This window comes from Vulpes lagopus, chromosome 19, assembly GCF_018345385.1.
Source record: "Vulpes lagopus strain Blue_001 chromosome 19, ASM1834538v1, whole genome shotgun sequence".
Lineage (NCBI taxonomy): Eukaryota > Metazoa > Chordata > Mammalia > Carnivora > Canidae > Vulpes > Vulpes lagopus.
The window spans coordinates 5,743,941-5,763,186 of NC_054842.1; the positions used below are offsets into that span (position 1 = coordinate 5,743,941).

General features: G+C 35.5%; 1 pseudogene; it reads right to left on the reverse strand.

Annotated features, from left to right (window-relative positions):
* Positions 1-2,727: 2,727 nt before the first annotated feature.
* LOC121479043 lies at positions 2,728-17,212 on the reverse strand (annotated as a pseudogene).
* Positions 17,213-19,246: the final 2,034 nt, after the last annotated feature.

Genomic DNA, 19,246 nt, shown 5'->3' on the forward strand with positions numbered 1-19,246 from the left:
AATGGTGGGTATTTGTCGTTTCTAATTGCTGAGTAATATTCCATTGTATACATAAACCACATCTTCTTTATCCATTCATCTTTCGATGGACACCGAGGCTCCTTCCACAGTTTGGCTATTGTGGCCATTGTTTCTGCATCATTTGGGTAAATACTAAGTAGAGCAATTGCTGAATTATAAGGTAGTTCTATTTTAACCTTTAAGGATCCTCCATACTATTTTTCAACAGTAAAAACCAGTTTGCATTCCTACCAAAAGTTAAGAGAGTTGCCCTCTGTCGGCATCATCACCAACACCTATTATTTCCCGTGTTGTTAATTTTAGCCATTCTGACTAGTGTGAGGTGATATATTATTGTATTTTTGATTTGCGTTTCCCTGATGATGAGTGATGTGGAGCATCTTTGCATATGTCTAGCGGCCATCTGTATGTCTTCTTTGGAATATGTTTATTTACAATTTCTGATCATTTTAAAACTGGATTGTTTTTTAGATGTTGAGTTTGATAAGTCCTTTAGAGATTTTGGATATTAACCCTTTATCAGATATGTCATTTGCAAATCTCTTCTGTAGGTTGCCTTTTATTTTTTTCCAGCTTGAAACTATATTTTTAACATAGCTAGAAATCCAATAACTATATATTTTTAATCAGAAAAAAAACCCTTTACTTTTCCTTCTTATAACAGTGTTAGCACAAGGAAAAAACACTTCCGGTTTAAAAATGATATTGTGTATTTGTGGAACTTTGTATTTGTGGCACAGGACACATTTTCAGAAGACCTATTTTACTTGTACCCATTTATGGTAATATTTGCAATGTTAGAATGTACTTAAATGATATATAATTAAGTAAATCAAATAAGGAACTCAAAAAGAAATGGTCTTCTTGAGTTACTCAGAGTACACAGAAAATTTGAGAGAGAACACATATTAACAACAACAACAACAACCACTGGCAAGCTAAATGCAAGTATATATGCTGAGTGTTTTTAAAGGTTTTAAAAAGCATGTTCAGTTAAAAGTGAACCTTTTCTCACTTATACAACAAATGCATTTCTATCTTCTTGTGTACAGCAAAGGGTTAGAACCTGAATCAACTTAATTATGACTTCAGAAATGTGCTACTTCAGAAATGTATTCCATGGAATTTTCTTCACTGCTCCTACCACTGATTATTCAAATAAACAAAGTACAGAGGGTCCCATCCCCTGAAACTGTTTTTAGAACCAGCACTTTAAATTAAAACATAAGTAGAAAGCTAACAATTCCTGGTATACTGCCTGGACTAACACTAATCTTAATGTAGGAGCTAAATGAATGTACAACAGAAAAGCTATCATTTACTTATCCTTGGAGGAGAGGAAGGGAGAAAAAGGAGAGGTGGGGGATATGGTGCAGTATTTAGCTGATTAGGAGCACAATGACTCATAATGCCATCAACTCCACAGTGAAGAACCATGGATCTCATCAATTTTAAAATTGATATTGAATTAAGAATTTTGATTTCCCTCTATGCATATCAATGAATTCAAATCTCATACTCTCCAAAATATGAAGATGAATAATGTAAGATAAACTCCAACTGCAATAGGTATTGCCTAGGTAGAAGACCAAACACCAAAGGGAATCCCTCCTTCCAACATATTTTGACATGGTAAGATTTCACCAGTCGAAATCTAACACTTATATATGAAATTATTAGCCAAGTAAGAAACTACAGCTGTTATGGGTATTGCCTTACATAATCACTATAGGTATTACATATTATACCCAGCATTACAGATGCTTGCCCAATTATGCTGTGAAGAATAATAGTATTGATTATGACAGTGAACAAGGACTATCTTGTGCCCAAAAAGAGAATGAGGCAGAGGGAGGCATGGTGAAAACAAGTAGAAAGCACCTAAAGAGATGGGTATTTTCTCTTTCTCCAGGAAAGGTCACTCTAAACACAGAAATATAAAAAAGAAAAGTATTCCCTTATTGCCCCTATGTGGAATAATGCAAAACATGTATTTTCTATATCAGATGAGAACCCGGCTAAGTAACCCAACTTTACTGCAGCATTATAAAAATCATCCCTTCACCACAGTATAAGATTTAAATGCATCTGCACAAGGGTGCACACTATATAGAAGGAGTAAAGTTGCTGCTACCCTGCCAACCACTTCCAGTCCTAACCCAAGTCCTACTGTAATATCAGTGGTCTGGATGGTTTTATCCAAATCAATCATATTTTAGAAATAAAGCATTTAAAAAGACAAGTCAAAATGTCTCAGTAACCATATCTCCAACTCAGTTTCATCTATTTAAATATTATATTTGTCTTCTGCTAATAAGTTTTTATTTCACTCAAACTAAGAGATAAATCTACACTGAAGTATCTTCCTTGCCCAATTAGTCCAAAGGGGAAACACCCCTGAAATTATTAGTAAAGAAAAATGTAAGGACTAACACACTATTTAAATAAGTTTTTTAAAGTATTTTTAAGGTTTAAAACATGTTTAAAGTTTGTAATTCCTAGTAGGAAAACATCTGAATGAATACCCAAATGGCAAACCACTGCAGAATGTTTCAGTTGTATATGCCACAGAGGGGTATGAATTCTCTTCACAGTACACCAGCTTTCTTCATGAGACGGTCAGAAGTATACTGGTTTATATTATTGTGACATCCGTTGGTGATCAAAGTTGTTTTTCCTTCAGGAAAGGCTTTATTTTTAAGGACATTACACATGACCTCTAAATTTGGCTAACAATTTACTGATCAGATTCATCACCTTTGGGTTACTCTGATATTTTGACATATTTGTTGGGTTCTGGGTCACATCCTGGAAGGCCACCACCACTTCTGGATCCTGCATAGCTTTAAGAACCTCTGGATCACTAAGAATTTCATTGAGCCCAGGCATTCCTGCCACTCCAGGCATCTCCCTGCCATTCCCCTGGGAAAATTACCAGGCATTTTCCTGAGAAAGCCACCTAGGAAAGAGCCATACTGAGCTCCTGGTTGTCAGCTGACTTCTTTCTCCCTCTGGGCTCTCTGATGTTCTTCCAAAGCCTTTGTAACCCTTTCTATTCTTTTTTTGATCTTTCACTCCACATTTTTGCTCATACTCTCTCTGACACTCAGCAATTTTCTGGGCCCTCAGTTGAACTTCTTTCAGCATTGCACTAGCATCTTCACCATAACCCAGTTTACCAGTAAGGGCAAGATCATGTGCTTTTTTTTCCCCCAATGGCCCGGAAGTCTGTGTGCTTTCCCTGGCCACTTCTAAAGGCTGAGCTGAATCAGGATTTCAATAGCTCTGTCACAGTCTCAAATGGCAGCATGTGGCTTCTGTAATTTGATGAAGACACTGGCTCTCTTGGCATACAGAATGGCCAAGTGAGGATTCAGTTTGATGGCAGTGTGAACAAGTCAATGGCTTTCTGTAGTTCACCATCATTTAGGGCATCCACAGCAGCCACTTTTTTTTTTAATCATTTACCCGATCCATCATTTCCTCGGTTATCTGTACATTTTCATCTCCTGTTTCTTGAGGGGAATCAGTATCTGGTTCAATCAGACCTTCATTGTCAATTTCTAGATCACTGTCCTCAGTTGATGGTTCTTCTGTCTTTATGTTTTCCTTCTCCTTCTTACTATCCATTTTTTCTTCCTTGATATTGTCTTCTGATTTAGTTTTTTGAGCAGCAGGTAGCATTTTACCACCCCCCCCCCCATACTCTCCACCCACCGCACAGCAAGGACATGTCTTTGGTGTGCAGAACGCTCAGATCTGACTTACACATTTTCATAAAAGCTAGAAGCCTCCTAACTTTACAAGAGTCTATATGGTCCAGAGGTGTGGCAGGCCTTGCTAAGGTTGGGCCTGATTCCAGGCATGGGTACTAGCTCAGAATGACCGTGTGGAAGGGGACAGCTGTTGTGAGGCAGAACAGACTAGAACCTCCCTGGCCATTGGATCCTCTTACCCAACAGTTTCCTGACCCCAGGTGCTTTGATGGTCAGTTCCTTCCTACAACCTCTGCCTCTGCCCCTGTACACTGCCTAAAACCTTCCAGAAGTGTGTCTGTAGGTTGCTTTTTAGTTTTGTTGGCTGTTTCACTGTGTAAAAGCTTTTTATTTTGATAAAGGCCCAATAGTTTGATTTTATTTCCTTTGCTTCATGTGACATATCTAGTAAGAAGTTGCTGTGGCTGAGTAACATCAAACATGTTACTGCCTGGCTCTTCTCTAGGATTTTGATGGTTTCCAGTGTCACATTTAAGTCTTTCACCGATTTTGAATTACTTTTGTGTATGGTGTAAGACAGTGATCCAGTATCATCCTTCTGCATGTTGCTGTCCAGTTTTCCCAACACAATTGGTTGAAGAGATAATTTTTTTCCTACTAGATAGTTTTTCCTGCTTTGTCAAAGATTAGTTAACCATACAGTTGAGGGTCCATTTCTGGGTTCTCCATTCTGTTCCATTGATCTATGCATCTATTTTTGCGCCAATAACCCACTGTCTTGATGACTACAATTTGTAGTAGGAATATAGCTTGAAGTCTGGAGTTGTGAGGCCTCCAGTTTTGGTTTTTATTTTCAACATACCTTTGGCTATTCAGGGACTTTTTGGTTTCATAATAATTTTTTTAATAATAAATTTATTTTTTATTGATGTTCAGTTTGCCAACATACAGAATAACACCCAGTGCTCATCCCGTCAAGTGACCCCCTCAGTGCCTGTCACCCATTGACCCCCACCCCGCTCCCTCCTCCCCTTCCACCACCCCTAGTTCGTTTCCCAGAGTTAGGAGTCTTCATGTTCTGTCTCCCTTTCTGATATTTCCCACACATTTCTTCTCCCTTCCCTTCTATTCCCTTTCACTATTATTGATATTCCCCAAATGAATGAGAACATATAACATTTGTCCTTCTCCGATTGACTTACTTCACTCAGCATAATACCCTCCAGTTCCATCCACGTTGAAGCAAATGGTGGGTATTTGTCGTTTCTAATGGCTGAGGAATATTCCATTGCATACATAGACCACATCTTCTTTATCCATTCATCTTTCGATGTACACCGAGGCTCCTTCCACAGTTTGGCTATTGTGGACATTGCTGCTAGAAACATCGGGGTGCAGGTGTCCCGGCATTTGATTGCATCTGTATCTTTGGGGTAAATCCCCAGCAGTGCAATTGCTGGGTCGTAGGGCAGGTCTATTTGGTTCCATAATAATTTTAAGATTACTTCTTCTGTGAAAAATGTTGGTGTTATTTTGATAGGGATTTCATTAAATGTGTAGATTGCTTTGGGTAGTATAGACATTTTAACAATATGTGTTCTTCCAATCCATGAGCATGCAATATATTTCCATTCCTTTGTGTCATCTTCAATTTCTTCATCAATTTTTTATAGTTTTCAGGATAGAGATCTTTTACCTCTTTGGTAAGATTTATTCCTAGATATCTTACATTTTTTATGGAATTTGTAAATGGGATTGATTTCTCTTTCTGCTGCTTCATTATTGACATATCAAAATGCAACAGATTTTTGTATGTTGATTTATATCCTGTGACTTTACTGAGTTCATGTATCAGTTCTAGCAAAATTTGGGGGGGAGACTTTAGGTTTTCTATATCATGTTATTTGCAAATAATGAAAGTTTGCCTTCTTCCTTGCCCATCTGGATGCCTTTTATTTCTTTTTGTTGTTTTATTGCTGAGGCTGGGACTTCTAGTACTGTGTTAAATAACTGGTGAGAGTGGACAACTCTGTCTTTTTCCTGACCTCAGAGGAAAAGTTCTCAGTTTTTCCTCATTGAGGATGATATTAGCTGTGGGGTTTTTTGATATATGGTCTTTCTTATGTTGAGGTATGTTCCTTCTATCCCTACTTTGTTGAGGGTTTTTATCATGAATGAATATTGTACTTTGTCAAATGTTTTTTCTGCATCTGTTGATAGGATCATATGGTTCTTGTGCTTTCTTTTATTAACGTGGTGTATCATGTTGATTGATTTGAGAATATTGAACCACTCTTGCAGCCCAGGAATAAATCCCACCTGATCATGGTGAATGATCCTTTTAATGTACTGTTGGATTCAATTTACTAATACTTTGTTGGGAATTTTTCCATCCATGTTCATCAGGGATATTGGCCTATAATTCTCTCTTTAGTGGAGTAAATTTTCTGGTTTTAGACTTAGGGCAATGCTGGCTTTCTAGAATGAGTTTGGAAGTTTTTGTTCCATTTCTATTTTTTGGAATAGTTTGAGAAAAATAGGTATAAACTCTTCTTTAAATGTTTGGCAGAATTTCCCTGTGAGGCCATCTGGCCCTGGACTTTTGTTTGTTGGGAAATTTTTGATTATTGATTCAAGTTCTTTGTTAGTTATCAGTCTGTTCAAGTTTTCTATTTTTTTCCTGTTTTCAGCTTTGGTAGTTTATATGTTTCTAGGAATTTGTCCATCTCTTCCAGATTTCCCAATTTGGCATTTAATTTTTCATATTCTCTTATAACTTTTAAAATTTTTGTGGTGTTGGTCGTTATTTCTCCTTTCTCATTTATGATTTTATTTGAGTCCTTTCTCTTTTCTTTTTGATACATATGACTAGGTGGCTATCAATTTTATTATTTTTTTTTTTCAAAGAAACAGCTCCTGGTGTCATTGATGTATTCTACTGATTTTTTAGTTTCTATATAATTTATTTCTTCTCTTATCTTTTTTATTTCCCTTCTTCTGCTGGCTTTAAGCTTCATGTTATTCTTTTTTTTTCTATTTAAGTTTAAGATTAGGTTTAAGATTAAGATTAAGATTAGGTTGGTTGATGGGTTGGTGGAAAGGGAGGTGGGCGGGGGGCTGACTGGGTGACAGGCACTGAGGGGGGCACTTGATGGGATGAACACTGGGTGTTATGCTATAGGTTGAACTATAAATTGAACTCTAATTAAAAAAAATATGTAAAAAAACTGTCTACTGAAAAAAAAATTAAAAAAGATTAGGTTGGTTGTTTGAGATTTTTCTTGCTTCTTGAAGTAGGCCTATATTACTATATACTTCCCTCCTAAGACCACATTTGCTGCATCCCAAATGATTGGACTGTACTGTTTTCATTTTAATTTGTTTCCATGTATTTTTTAAATTTCTTCTTTGATTTCCTGGTTGATCCATTCATTCTTCAGTAGCAAGTTGTTTAGCCTGCATGTATTTGTGGTCTTTCTAAATTTTTTCTTGTGGTTGACTGCGAGTTTCATGGTGTGATCAGAAAATATGCATGGTATGATCTCACTCTTTTTGTACTTGTTGAGATCTGATTTGTGACCCAGTACATGATTTATTCTGGAGGATTCCCCTAGTCCACTTGAAAAAAAAATGTGTCTTCTGCTGCTTTAGGATGAAATGTTCTGAATATATCTGTTAAGTTCATCTAGTCCAGTCTCATTCAAAGCCATCGTTTTCTTGTTGATTTTCTGCTTAGATGATCTTTCCATTGCTATAAGTGGGATATTCAAGTCCCCTACTATTATTATATTCTTATCAATTAGTTCCTTTATGTTTGTTAGTAATTATTTTATATATTTGGGTGCTTTCAACTTGAGTATATAAATATTTACAACTATTAGATCTTCTTGTTGGATAGACCTCTTTAGTGTGATAGAGTGTCCTTCTTCATCTCTTGTTACAGTCTTTGGTTTAAAATCTAATTCATCTTTTATAAGTATTGCTACTCCAACTTCCTTTTGACTTAAAAAGGGACTTTAGATTTACAAAAAGAACAGTAGGTAAAGAAATCCTATAAAATTTACTCACTTAAAAATGTACAAGTTAATGCTTTTTAGTATGTCCAAAGGGTTGTGCAACTATCACTAAAAACAAAGTTTAGAACTTATCCCCCAAAGGATTGCCATATCCATTAGCAACAACTACACATTCCTCCCATAATTCCTTTTCACACCTAGCCCTAGGCAACCACAAGTATACTTTTTGTCTCCATGGTTTTCCCTATTTTGAATATTTTCTATAAATGGAATTTTGAAATTATATAATCTTTTGTAACTCGCTTCTTTCACTTAGCATGTTTTCAAGGTTCATCATGCTGTGACATGCATCATTTGATTCCTTTTTATTGCTAATAATTCATTCATAGTTAATGTTATGATTGATTTGGTTATATTTGCACCGCCATTTTGCTTTTTATTTTCTGTTTCTTGTTTTAGTTATTTCTCTATTCCTCCACATATTGCTTTCTTTTGTATTAATGGAATATTTATAATATTTTGATACCTCTAATGATTTGTTAAATATATTTTTTAATTTTCCTAGTGATTACACAAGAGCTTACAATATATATCTTATCAAAATCTATTGCAGAGTCACACTTTTACTGGAACTCTTGTTTGTTCATGTGGTTTTTATTTATTATCTGGTTTTCCTTGTTTTCAGCCTGGAAAACTTCTTTCAGTATATCGTATGAATCAGGAATATGTACCAACAATTTTATAAGATTTTGTTTTTCTGGCAATGTCTTCCTTTTGGAAAGATACTTGTTTTTGGATATAAAATCCTTCACTGACAATTTTTTTACATTTAGCCCTTTAAATGCGTTTCAAATATGAAGTCAGTTGTTAATCTTATTGGGGTTCCTTTGTGCATGATGAACCACATATCTCTTAGTGTTTTAACATTTTCCCTAACTCTGGGGGTCCCTGGGTGGCGCAGTGGTTTAGCGCCTGCCTTTGGCCCAGGGCGCCATCCTGGAGACCCGGGATCAAATCCCACGTCAGGCTCCGGGTGCATGGAGCCTGCTTCTCCCTCTGCCTGTGTCTCTGCCTCTCTCTCTCTCTGTGACTATCATAAATAAATAAAAATTAAAAAAAAAAAAAAGATTTTCCCTAACTCTGGCTTTTGAGATTTTTACTGTGATATGAATCTCTTTGACGATTCATCCTGCTTGAAAGTCATTGTGCTTTTTGGATATGTAGATTAATGTTTTTCATCTAATTTGGGAAGTTTTCAGCCATTACTTTCTTAAACATTTCTTTCTCTCCCTTTATCTTTTTTTGTTAATCCCATTGTGCATATGATGCTATGTTTAATCATGTCCCACTTTTCCTTAGGGTTCTATTCATTTTCCTTCTTTCTTTTTCCTTTCCATTCTTCAGATTGCATAATATATCTTCGAGTTTGTTGATTATTCTCTCCTGTCAGTTCTAATCTATTGTTGAGCCCTTCTCTTGTTTTTAAAATTCTGGTTATAATACCTATCAACTCCAGAATCTCCTTTGGATAAAGATGTAAATGTAGGTGTAGATATAGATACAAATGTAGATTTTTTTTCCTGTCTCTACATTGATGTTCTACATTTGGTGAGACAATGTCATTATACTTTCCCTTAAATCGTTAGATGTGGTTTTTGTACATTCTTTTCACTTATTTATGGTATCTTCTCTGAGTTCTCTGTCTGTTAAGTTAGATATTTGTTTCCCCCCTCCGAGCTACATTTTTTTTTTTTTGCTTTCTTTCATTCCTGTGTATTGGGCATGCTTTCCCATTTTTGGATAAGTCTTATATTTTTCATGAAAACTGGCCATTTTAAAAAATATATTGCAATAACTCTGAATAATGATTCCCTAGCCCCTCCTTGGTATTGATATTTTTTGCTTGGTCATGTATTTATTGTTTAGTGGCTTGGCTGAACTAACTCTCTGAAGTTTATTTTCTCCACTGTATACAGACTCTGATGTCCCTATTCATATATTGTTCCTTGTTTTCATCTTTTAGGCTGGCTACCTATGTGTTGCCTCTGGGTCAGCATAAAGTAGTTGTTAGTGAAAGGTTGCCCTTGAGTCCCCTAGCTATTTATTTCTTACCTTTTAATGTTAGATGTGTATGGCTTTGAGGCTGTTATCCTATTTTATTTACATTTCTGCCCCATATACAACCAGGAAATGGTAGCTTGGAGTTTTCTCTTTAATTTCTTCAGAAAGGGCAGCCTAGGGATTGTATGCAGTTTTACAGACTATTGAAAATGAGTGTGATTATTTTTTAAAGTCTGCCTTCCTAGAAATTTCCACTGGATAAGAATAACTTACTATTTAACCAGTGTTTGGTCAGTGGTTATAGACTTAACCTTTGACCAAACAGTGAGGCTTCACCCTCGTTGATGGATCCGTGTGTGAGTTGGGGAATGCTTGCAAGCCTACTTCATTATGTTCTGATCACTCCTAAGTAGATGAAGCCTCACACAAGTGCAGTGTTTCCAATCCCAAAGGTTGTTTGTGATCCTAGGAGGCCTCTTCTTTGCTATGTCTTTTCCTGGTGCTCTCTACTAAATTAGCTGCCCCGCCATTTTATATGTTGCTCTCCGAGTCATTTCTGGGAGAGTTAATTTTCTTCCACTTCTTATTGTCCATTGCTTGACAAGGCTTCTATTGTTTAAGCATAGAATTCTTTACATGATGATCTAAATAAAGTCAGTCCTCTCAGGCATGCTTCTCACCTTTGGGCACAATCCCTAAGCTACTAAACCAGAGCTGGTAGTATGAATAGTGGACCTGACAAGCTTCAGCATCCACAGCCTGTCACGTCTCAGGAGATATTTCACCATATGAGTAAAGACTATGAAGGAGAAAATAAGTCTTAGTTCTTTGTTCCCTGCCTTCCAGAATAGAACTTCTGCAACACAAGATTGGGAAAGGGAGTGAGGGGGATGAGAAAAACCAGTGGTCTGCATCTCTTGCGTTGAAATCATGTAGCCCTAGACTGGGAGCCCCTGTCTTCTCAGCTGTACCGACTGGTTTCCATGAAGCGGGGGTGGGAGGTGAAGGGACAAAACTTGGATATCTCAAATACCACTGACTCCTGGTATTTTAATGAGATATAGTTGATTTTGTTGAGTGTGTTTCTATGTTATATGTGCTTTTTAGAAAATTTCCAGAACTTTAAAGAAAAAAAAATTTTAATGATTTGTACCAGATAAATTATTGTTTTGCTTGGCACAGGTTCTGCAGAGCTTGCTCCTCCACTCTGGAGCTCCAACCCTCAGTAGGTTTCTAATGTATAGTCAAATAAAATTATTCTTTTTTTAAATATTTTATTTATTTATTCATGAGAGCCACAGAGAGAGAGGCAGAAAAATGGGCAGCTGGAGAAGCAGGCTCCCTGCAGGCAGCCCAATGCAGGGCTTAATCCCAGGACTCTGGGATCACAACCTGAGTTAAAGGCAGATGCTCAACTGCTGAGCTACCCAGGGGTCCCTAAATTATTCTGATTAATAATTATTTTCCTTCAATATCTAATTCCTGAATCATTTTGCCCTTTCTGACCTCACTGAGGACATGGTCATGAATTTGGTAGACACTTATTTCTTGAGGTTTCCTATCTTGGACAGATTGCCCCAACCTCTCTACTTCTATTTTACCTATTACTTAGATTTTAGTTTTAGTTTTTAGTTTAGATTTTAGTATTTCCAATTTCTTCACATATTTGTTAATCTTTTCTCTGATTCCCTAATATAGCCATAAGGGTAATGTGAAGATACATGCTTTTGCTGTTTGCGACTTAAAGGATCATTATGTCCCCTGTCAAAGGAGACCCATATCAGTTGTTGTTAAGATGAGCATCTTCCTCTTATCTGGAGAGGTTATAACTAGGGAATTTCAGATTCTACAAAAAGGGAAAATATCACCCTAATTGCAGTTCAGTTAACTTAGCATTTAAATTGGTAATCATTTATTAAGATGTTAAATTTCTTGTGAAAACAGATCAAATTTTCAGTAATTTTGCTTGGATAAAAGTTTTATGCCCAATATTTTTAGAAAAACTTATCTGGTTATTCTTGTGACTTAAAATTTCTTGTCAACTAGAAACATCCTTAAGACTGAACAAAATTAATAATAATGTTCACATAATAATTAACTTTCACAACTGTTCATATATTCTCTCCAAAATAGCTTAATGATGCATATATTTTGCATTTTTGATGAAAAAAATTAAAGCATAGATCACTGTTCAACTTTGCATATTGGTAGCAGAAGTCTGTCTGAAGCCTGTCTTCAAAGCCTATACTCTGAAGTATATTCTAAAGTGATTGCTGTAAATGGAACATGCTCTCAACACTTCTGTGTATCTGGGAAATAGAAAACAAAGACCATGTGCAAAGACACAAAAGAATAGGAAATGCACTGATTTGCAACAATCTGCTTATAGACAGGAGCCCTTGAAGACCAAGCAAGGCATCAGATTCCTTCCAAGAAGATCTTGTATAGTATCACCAGTCTGTGGAAACTAATTCTTTTGGGAAAGGTTCAATCATCTAAACTCATAATGAAGTAATGAATTAATTCAAAGATTTATATCATGAGTCATCATCACTCCTCTCCCTATTATCCTTTGTCCCAGCTCCCTTCACCTGGACAAGGTGTTCTTTTTCACATTTCACTTAGGACTCTCTCACTAGTAAGTCAGCTGTTCTGCTCTGTAATTTCACCCTCATGGTGCTGATCCCATGGTAGATTTGCTACCATTTCCATGCTTCTGTGGGATTGCAAGGTCTGCTAGGAGAACCTCTGGAAGTTATCCCATAACATCTACAAATTTATTCAATATAATCATGAATAAAAATATCCTCTCCTATTATTAACTCCTGAAGATAACTGTGATCTTAGAATTTTCATATCTCTGTAGAAATACTTGCAACTTGTTATCCTTCCGTCTTACTTTCTAATTTTCTTCTTACCTTCCCCTGATTTTATATCTTAGTAATGAGATTATTTGACTTTCTGTTGTTGAGAGTACCTCTTTGTTTAAACATAGTAATAATGGATATATGACAGACTTTTTGGACCATCGAGCTCAGCAATCTAGATTGCCTAGAATATGAACTTAGATTTTTATTGATGAATATAGATTTTTTTTCTCTTTTACCATATTATACTTTTAAAGATTTTTTTAGAATTCAATTTGGAAAACCCTTTCTCTTTTTATCTTATTAATAAACCCTCATCTTGGTTTTTCAGTCCAATATATACATGTATTAATGGCAATAATGTGAAAAGTACTTTGGTTGGTGATGCTGGTAATTAAAAGGCAAATAGGACATGCATATGTTCTCCAGGACCTTACTATCACAGGGGAGCCAGACAAAAATAAATCACACACCACACACATAGCAAGCTGTTATAAGTATTCTGAAAGACATTCCTCAGTAAAACAAGGTGCCCTGTGTTCTAACATTAAAGTCTGTGACTCTTGGTCCCATGCACAGTACATGATAGGAAAAATTTTTTACTCTAGGCAGATATTTCCTGAAAATATCATGATTTTAGGAAGGAAAGCATGGAATACTTACTGAAAAGAAGAATGGCAAAGTAGGCAAAATGTTTTGGAGAGTGGAAAAGAAGGATCATTTCTTTTTTTTTTGTTTTGTTTTGTTTTTAGCTTTGGTCACAAAAGGTTGTTCGTCCTTTGTAGAGGAACTGCATTTCCTTGACCATATACTACAAAGAATGTTCCCCAAACGGTGTTATTTATCTATATGCTTGTGGCCAAAACAATGTAAATCTATACTTCCTTTTCTGTTGTAGAATTCTTTATTTGATAATAAACTCCTATGCTCTTTGTTGCTTCAATTCACCAGTGTTTTCACTGAGCTTTCAACCTAAATGTTATTTGAACTTGGGTAAATTCGAAATTGATGCCAGGCTTCAGTTCAGCTCATTTCCCTAATAGCCCACTCCTCCATCTCTTCTGGGATCATCCACCAAAAGACTTGTAAAGAAGGGTTTCCCAGCTTTACTTGAATGATTCAGAGTCAGTCTTCTGCTCCGTGCTCTGGAAATATTAAAATCCATCTCAGCCATTTCTTCAATATATGCACTATTCTCAACTGGAATTTCCAGTAAACATAAATTGAGTCTTTCAACATAAAAAACAAAACAGAACAGAACTAAGTTTGAATGTTACAGGCAGAAACCATTTTTTTTATTGCTCTTGGGTTTCTTGGTTATCAGTTTAGTATTTTAAAATTATATACAGTCTGCTTCTCAGAAATCAAGGCACTACTTTCTTCTTAATATTACATTTTTAAGCACACAAAACAGAGTTGAAGTTTGATTTTCTCTTTTCTACATTTAAACTCATGGTCCTTTAGTTCAGCTTCGCTGTCTAGCTGGATCCTAAATGTATTAGTACAGTATTATTTCCAAGAAACAGGAATTCTCAATTTCTCCCACTTTTTAAGGATTACATATTTAGCTTTGAGATTTCTACTTCCTTAAATCAGAAAAGTGTTTCGCTCCCACTAGAGTAATGACTCAGTAAGTTGTTATTTTTTTTGTGGTTGTTATAACCCAAAATCGAAAGACTATAGAAAATCCCAGATTAAATGTCTCTATCAGTGAGCATGTAGCTATATCTTGAACCTGCTAGCCTTAGGAAGTTCTCAGACAGTGTTTCACTTTGAGAAACTGCTCTTTGATTCATATGTTGTGTCGTAGTTACTTCTTTAATTTGGAATAAGTTAAAATTTCCTTTCAATTTATTGGTTATATTATAGATACTGGCTTCAGACATACTACAACATGTAATATAAATAGAAGACTTATTTCACATAGGCCTGTAGCTCATATTTGGATTAAATAGAAGCTTAGTTCATCAAAAGTGCACATCATTAACAGAGAAGAGAACTATCCAATTATATTTTAATAAAACTACTCAAAAGGTAGAATACATGCTTAAAATTTATTGTTATTTTATTTCTTCCTACCTCTGCCTCACCCCATGTTTCACTGTGTTGCTCATGCTTTAATACAAAAATAATGAGCTCACCATATTATGTGCACTTCCTAAATCTATGGATTTTTCTAGACTGACATAGTACTGCTATCTTTAACCCAGGTGGCAAGAGGTTTGAGGAAAGAAAGAAAATACACTCTGAGGTTTAATGGTGAGGAGGGTCTTTCATGTTTGAATCTTTGCTATTATCTGTAACGAATGCAATTTATACTGTTAATTTCTAATTCTTCCTTTAAATGAAGCATGATACCAAAAAACTATTTTTTAAAGAAATATTGCAAACCAGTTAGCAACATGTTAAAGGAACCCATCACTTTAAGCACTTGAGAGTGCTGAGTGATACCCTTTCTTGTCTTGTGAAGCATGGATAATATACAGAATGCTGACAAGAAATTCTGCCAATCTGGTACCTCCAGATGGTTGGGAGATAGGAATTTATCAATCAGATTGCTACCTTTACCAAACATATCATACAGTGCTGGTCATTTTTCTCCTTATAATATGCCTCATTAAGTAAAAGATTTTAAAGATGCTTGAATAAAATTGTGCATAAGATGGTATCCAGGTGTCCTGAATAACTTGACTCAGCTTCCCCATGAATCTGACTTACATTTGCAGATTCTCGGCCTTTGGACATTTTAGTTCTCTGAAACTTTAAGACATTATCTAGTGCTTAGGAAAAGTTAAGGGCACCATATCACTTTAGGAATATTAAATTCATCTTCTCATACAACGCTTTGACATTTTTATGCCCTCAAATCAGATATAGGCATCCATATATGTGGTTAGGTTTTACATATATGGAATTTGAGAGTTTTTGTTGACAATTAAGTTGAAGTAAGTTTTAAGATTTCAAATAAATAAATATAATGCAGCCATAGTATATAATCACATTACTATCATTGCCCTACTACCAAATAATTGACATAAATTCAAGTGACAGTCACATAAATTAAAGTTTCTATTTGTAGCTTAACATACCATGTGCCTTCATTCAATAGGAGATGGATGAAAATGAAGCTGAACTTGGAAAGAAATATTATGGCTATTAAATTTCATCATGGAATGTGCAAGAACTGACCATCACACATCAAGCTGAACTACATATTAAACTTTCTTCTCAATGTAGTTTTACAAGCTTTGAATTCAGTTTTCCAAAACCTTGATTAAATCACTAATGAACATATTGGACCCCTGATATCACCAATACATTTTCCTGACACTTCCTGGTCAGTTTAAGGGAGACCACTAGGGAATGGTAGAGCATCTTAGGGTGAATGACAGAGGGAAGCAATTGTCAAGTGTAAGCCTGAGGGGATAAATAAAAAAAGATGTTGCTACAACACAGACCAAGAGCTATCAGATGGGGACCCCAGCAGGATGTGGCCTGTCAAAAGGAAATACAACCTCCACCAATCCATGGTCAGGAGGAAGAGATCCAGGAAACTGAAAACAATGTCTCTTTCTTATTCCAAACATCTGCTTAGGTCTCTTATTGACGGGACACAACCTGAAGTCTTAGAATAAGGAAGTGTTGGGTCAGTCTCCCAGGTTATGGAGCATGGTAGGGACATGTGAAAAATAAATTTGGCATTAGAAAGTTGCTAAAGAGTAAATCCCAAAATTCCTCATCACAAGAAAAGGAATTGCTTTAGCTATGTGAGGTGATGGAAATTAGGTAAACTTATGTGGTGATTACCACATAATGATTATTTCACAATGTATACATATGTCAAGTTATTATGCTGTATTCCTCAAACTTATACAGTGTTGTATGCCTATCATATATCAATAAAACTGGAAGTGAATAAAAATAAAGTAAAAGTAGATTTGATGTGACAAACAGGGAATAGTATCTGGATTCAGGAACTGTGCTGATTCACAATCCCAGGTGTGGTTGGCATACTTCTTTCACATTATAGTCATAAAGGTAAAATTTGTCTGGCTTGTTTATTATTATTTAAAGAAATTTCATTTATGAAAAGCAAAAATGACCTCTGTTCTCCAGGATACACATTCTGGAAGCAAAAATAAGATTACATTAATAGCTTCAAAATAGATTTTTTACAACCCACTTAAATATCCATTTTCCTTTTCCATTGAAGTACCTCCCACTTCATGATTTATGATAGTTCAGCAGGGCCTGGACTAGGCTGAGGCAAATGGGACACTCATATCAGATGTAAAATTAAGAGAAGAGCAAAATCTCAATAATCAAGATGATTAATAGCTTAGAGCAGTACCTTAGAATAATATTTTAAAAACAAAATTATGCAGGAATCCATAATGAACAGTGCAGAAATCCATAATGAACAAATTATCACAATTTTAAATGAGGATAAGACCCAACCCCACTCTTGAACAATGCTGCCTCACTTGTTTTACCCTAATTCTTGTCCATTGCCACAAACATTTCTCGTCATGTCTACCCTAAACTACGTTATACTGACAAAAGTTTAAGCAAAACCAAAACAAATATGTAATGCAAAGGAATACAAGAAAAGTTGTCAATTAACTAGAAGATATATAGTGGATGAGATTAATTTTAAAGGAAAATAAAACATTAACATAAAAAATAAAAACATTAAAGTCTAATACACTAAAAGTAAGATTTATGAGCAGAGACCCAGAAATGCTCAAAGCTGAGTCAACAAATATAAAGTCAAAAAATCTTCAAGTGTAAAACAATCACATGTAAAAAAAAAAAAAAAAAGACTTAAAAGTCAACAAATTTAAGAGCAAGGGAGATCTCACATAGAAGAGGATATGCCAAACAGTTTAGGATTTTCCCTAATCTATTTTAAACTAATTTAACTTAATTTTATTTCACTGTTTTATAGATTTAAACATTTTCTTTTTTTTTTAATTTTTTTTTTTATTTATTTATGATAGTCACAGAGAGAGAGAGAGAGGCAGAGACACAGGCAGAGGGAGAAGCAGGCTCCATGCACTGGGAGCCTGATGTGGGATTCGATCCCGGGTCTCCAGGATCGCGCCCTGGGCCAAAGGCAGGCGCCAAACCGCTGTGCCACCCAGGGATCCCAGATTTAAACATTTTCATAGTTAAAAATTCAAATAATGGAAAAGACCATATGATGAAAACTTAATAAAGCCAAGTTATGAGAGAGAAGAATGAGGGTATAAAAAGGGAATAAGCAACACTACATAAACAATAGAATAATTCAAGGAAGGAAATCCTAATTTGATAGATTCCAGGAGATATTACAGAAATAAAATGTAAGAACAGGACACAATGGAAAGGAGCAAACAGAAATTAGACAGAACATCTTAGAAATTAACATTATAGGGGCACCTGTGTGGCTCAGTGGTTGAGAGTCTGCCTTTGCCTCAGACTTGTAATCCTGGGGTCCTGGGATGGAGTCCCACATCAGGCTCCCATCAAGGAGCCTGCTTCTCCCTCTGCCTATGTCTTTGCCTCTCTCTGTGTCTCTCATGATTAAATAAATAAAATATTTAAAAAGGAGAGAGATAAATTGACATTATAATTGTCAAAATAATTTAAAATATTTAACACAGAGGTTGAATAGATGTACTTTTATAGCTGACAACTAAATTCATTTGAAGGTAAATTCAGTTTTATTACAGGAATCCAGATTAAAAAGGCAATAAGTACTTGTTAGTGTACTTCAAACTATTTGCTGTGTAAAAGAACTTTACATGTCTTTAATAAAAGTAAGTCAGCACTTCTAGGAAGCTCTTGTCTAACCAAAGATTCAAGAACCCAACCTTCTTACACCTTCATTTCACCATATCATGACTTCCAAGTTGCACTGCCATTTGTTAGCTTTCAGGTGAAGGAAAGAGAGAACATGAGATAAACCACTTGTTATCTACATCAACATGTACTGAAAGGACACAGATAACTTTGTTTTAACTTCCCATTGGCCAGATTATTCAAACACACAGGGGCACTGGGAAATGATGTTTTACTGAGTTTCAATGGGAAATGACATGATTTAGTGACCAAATGGCCTTATATCCACCACAGAGGGAAATAAGTAACCTCGTAAAGGAATGTAGAGGTTTGGAGAAAATATCCAAGTAGACTATCATCCTTTAGTAAGAATTCTAAATGGAGAGAAACAGGCATAAATGAAAAGGAGAAATCATGAATTAAAAGAGAAGTGTTCTGGAATGAAGAAATAATTATATAATGAGGTGACATATTGAGTGAAAAAGAGGATTAATGAAGTATTGTTCCCAAATACATGCATTGAAAATCCATAACCTCAGAAACAAAGGGAATATTATAAAACCTCCCAAAGAGCAACAGAAAGTTATTCATAAAGAAGACAACTATCCACCGTCTCAACAATATTGAATACAAAAAAATGAAAAATATCCTCAAATTATGAAGGAGAAGAATCACTTTTGAACTTTCTATCCCCAATCAAAGGTGGGAACAACGTAAAGAACATGAAAGACGCTAGGACTCT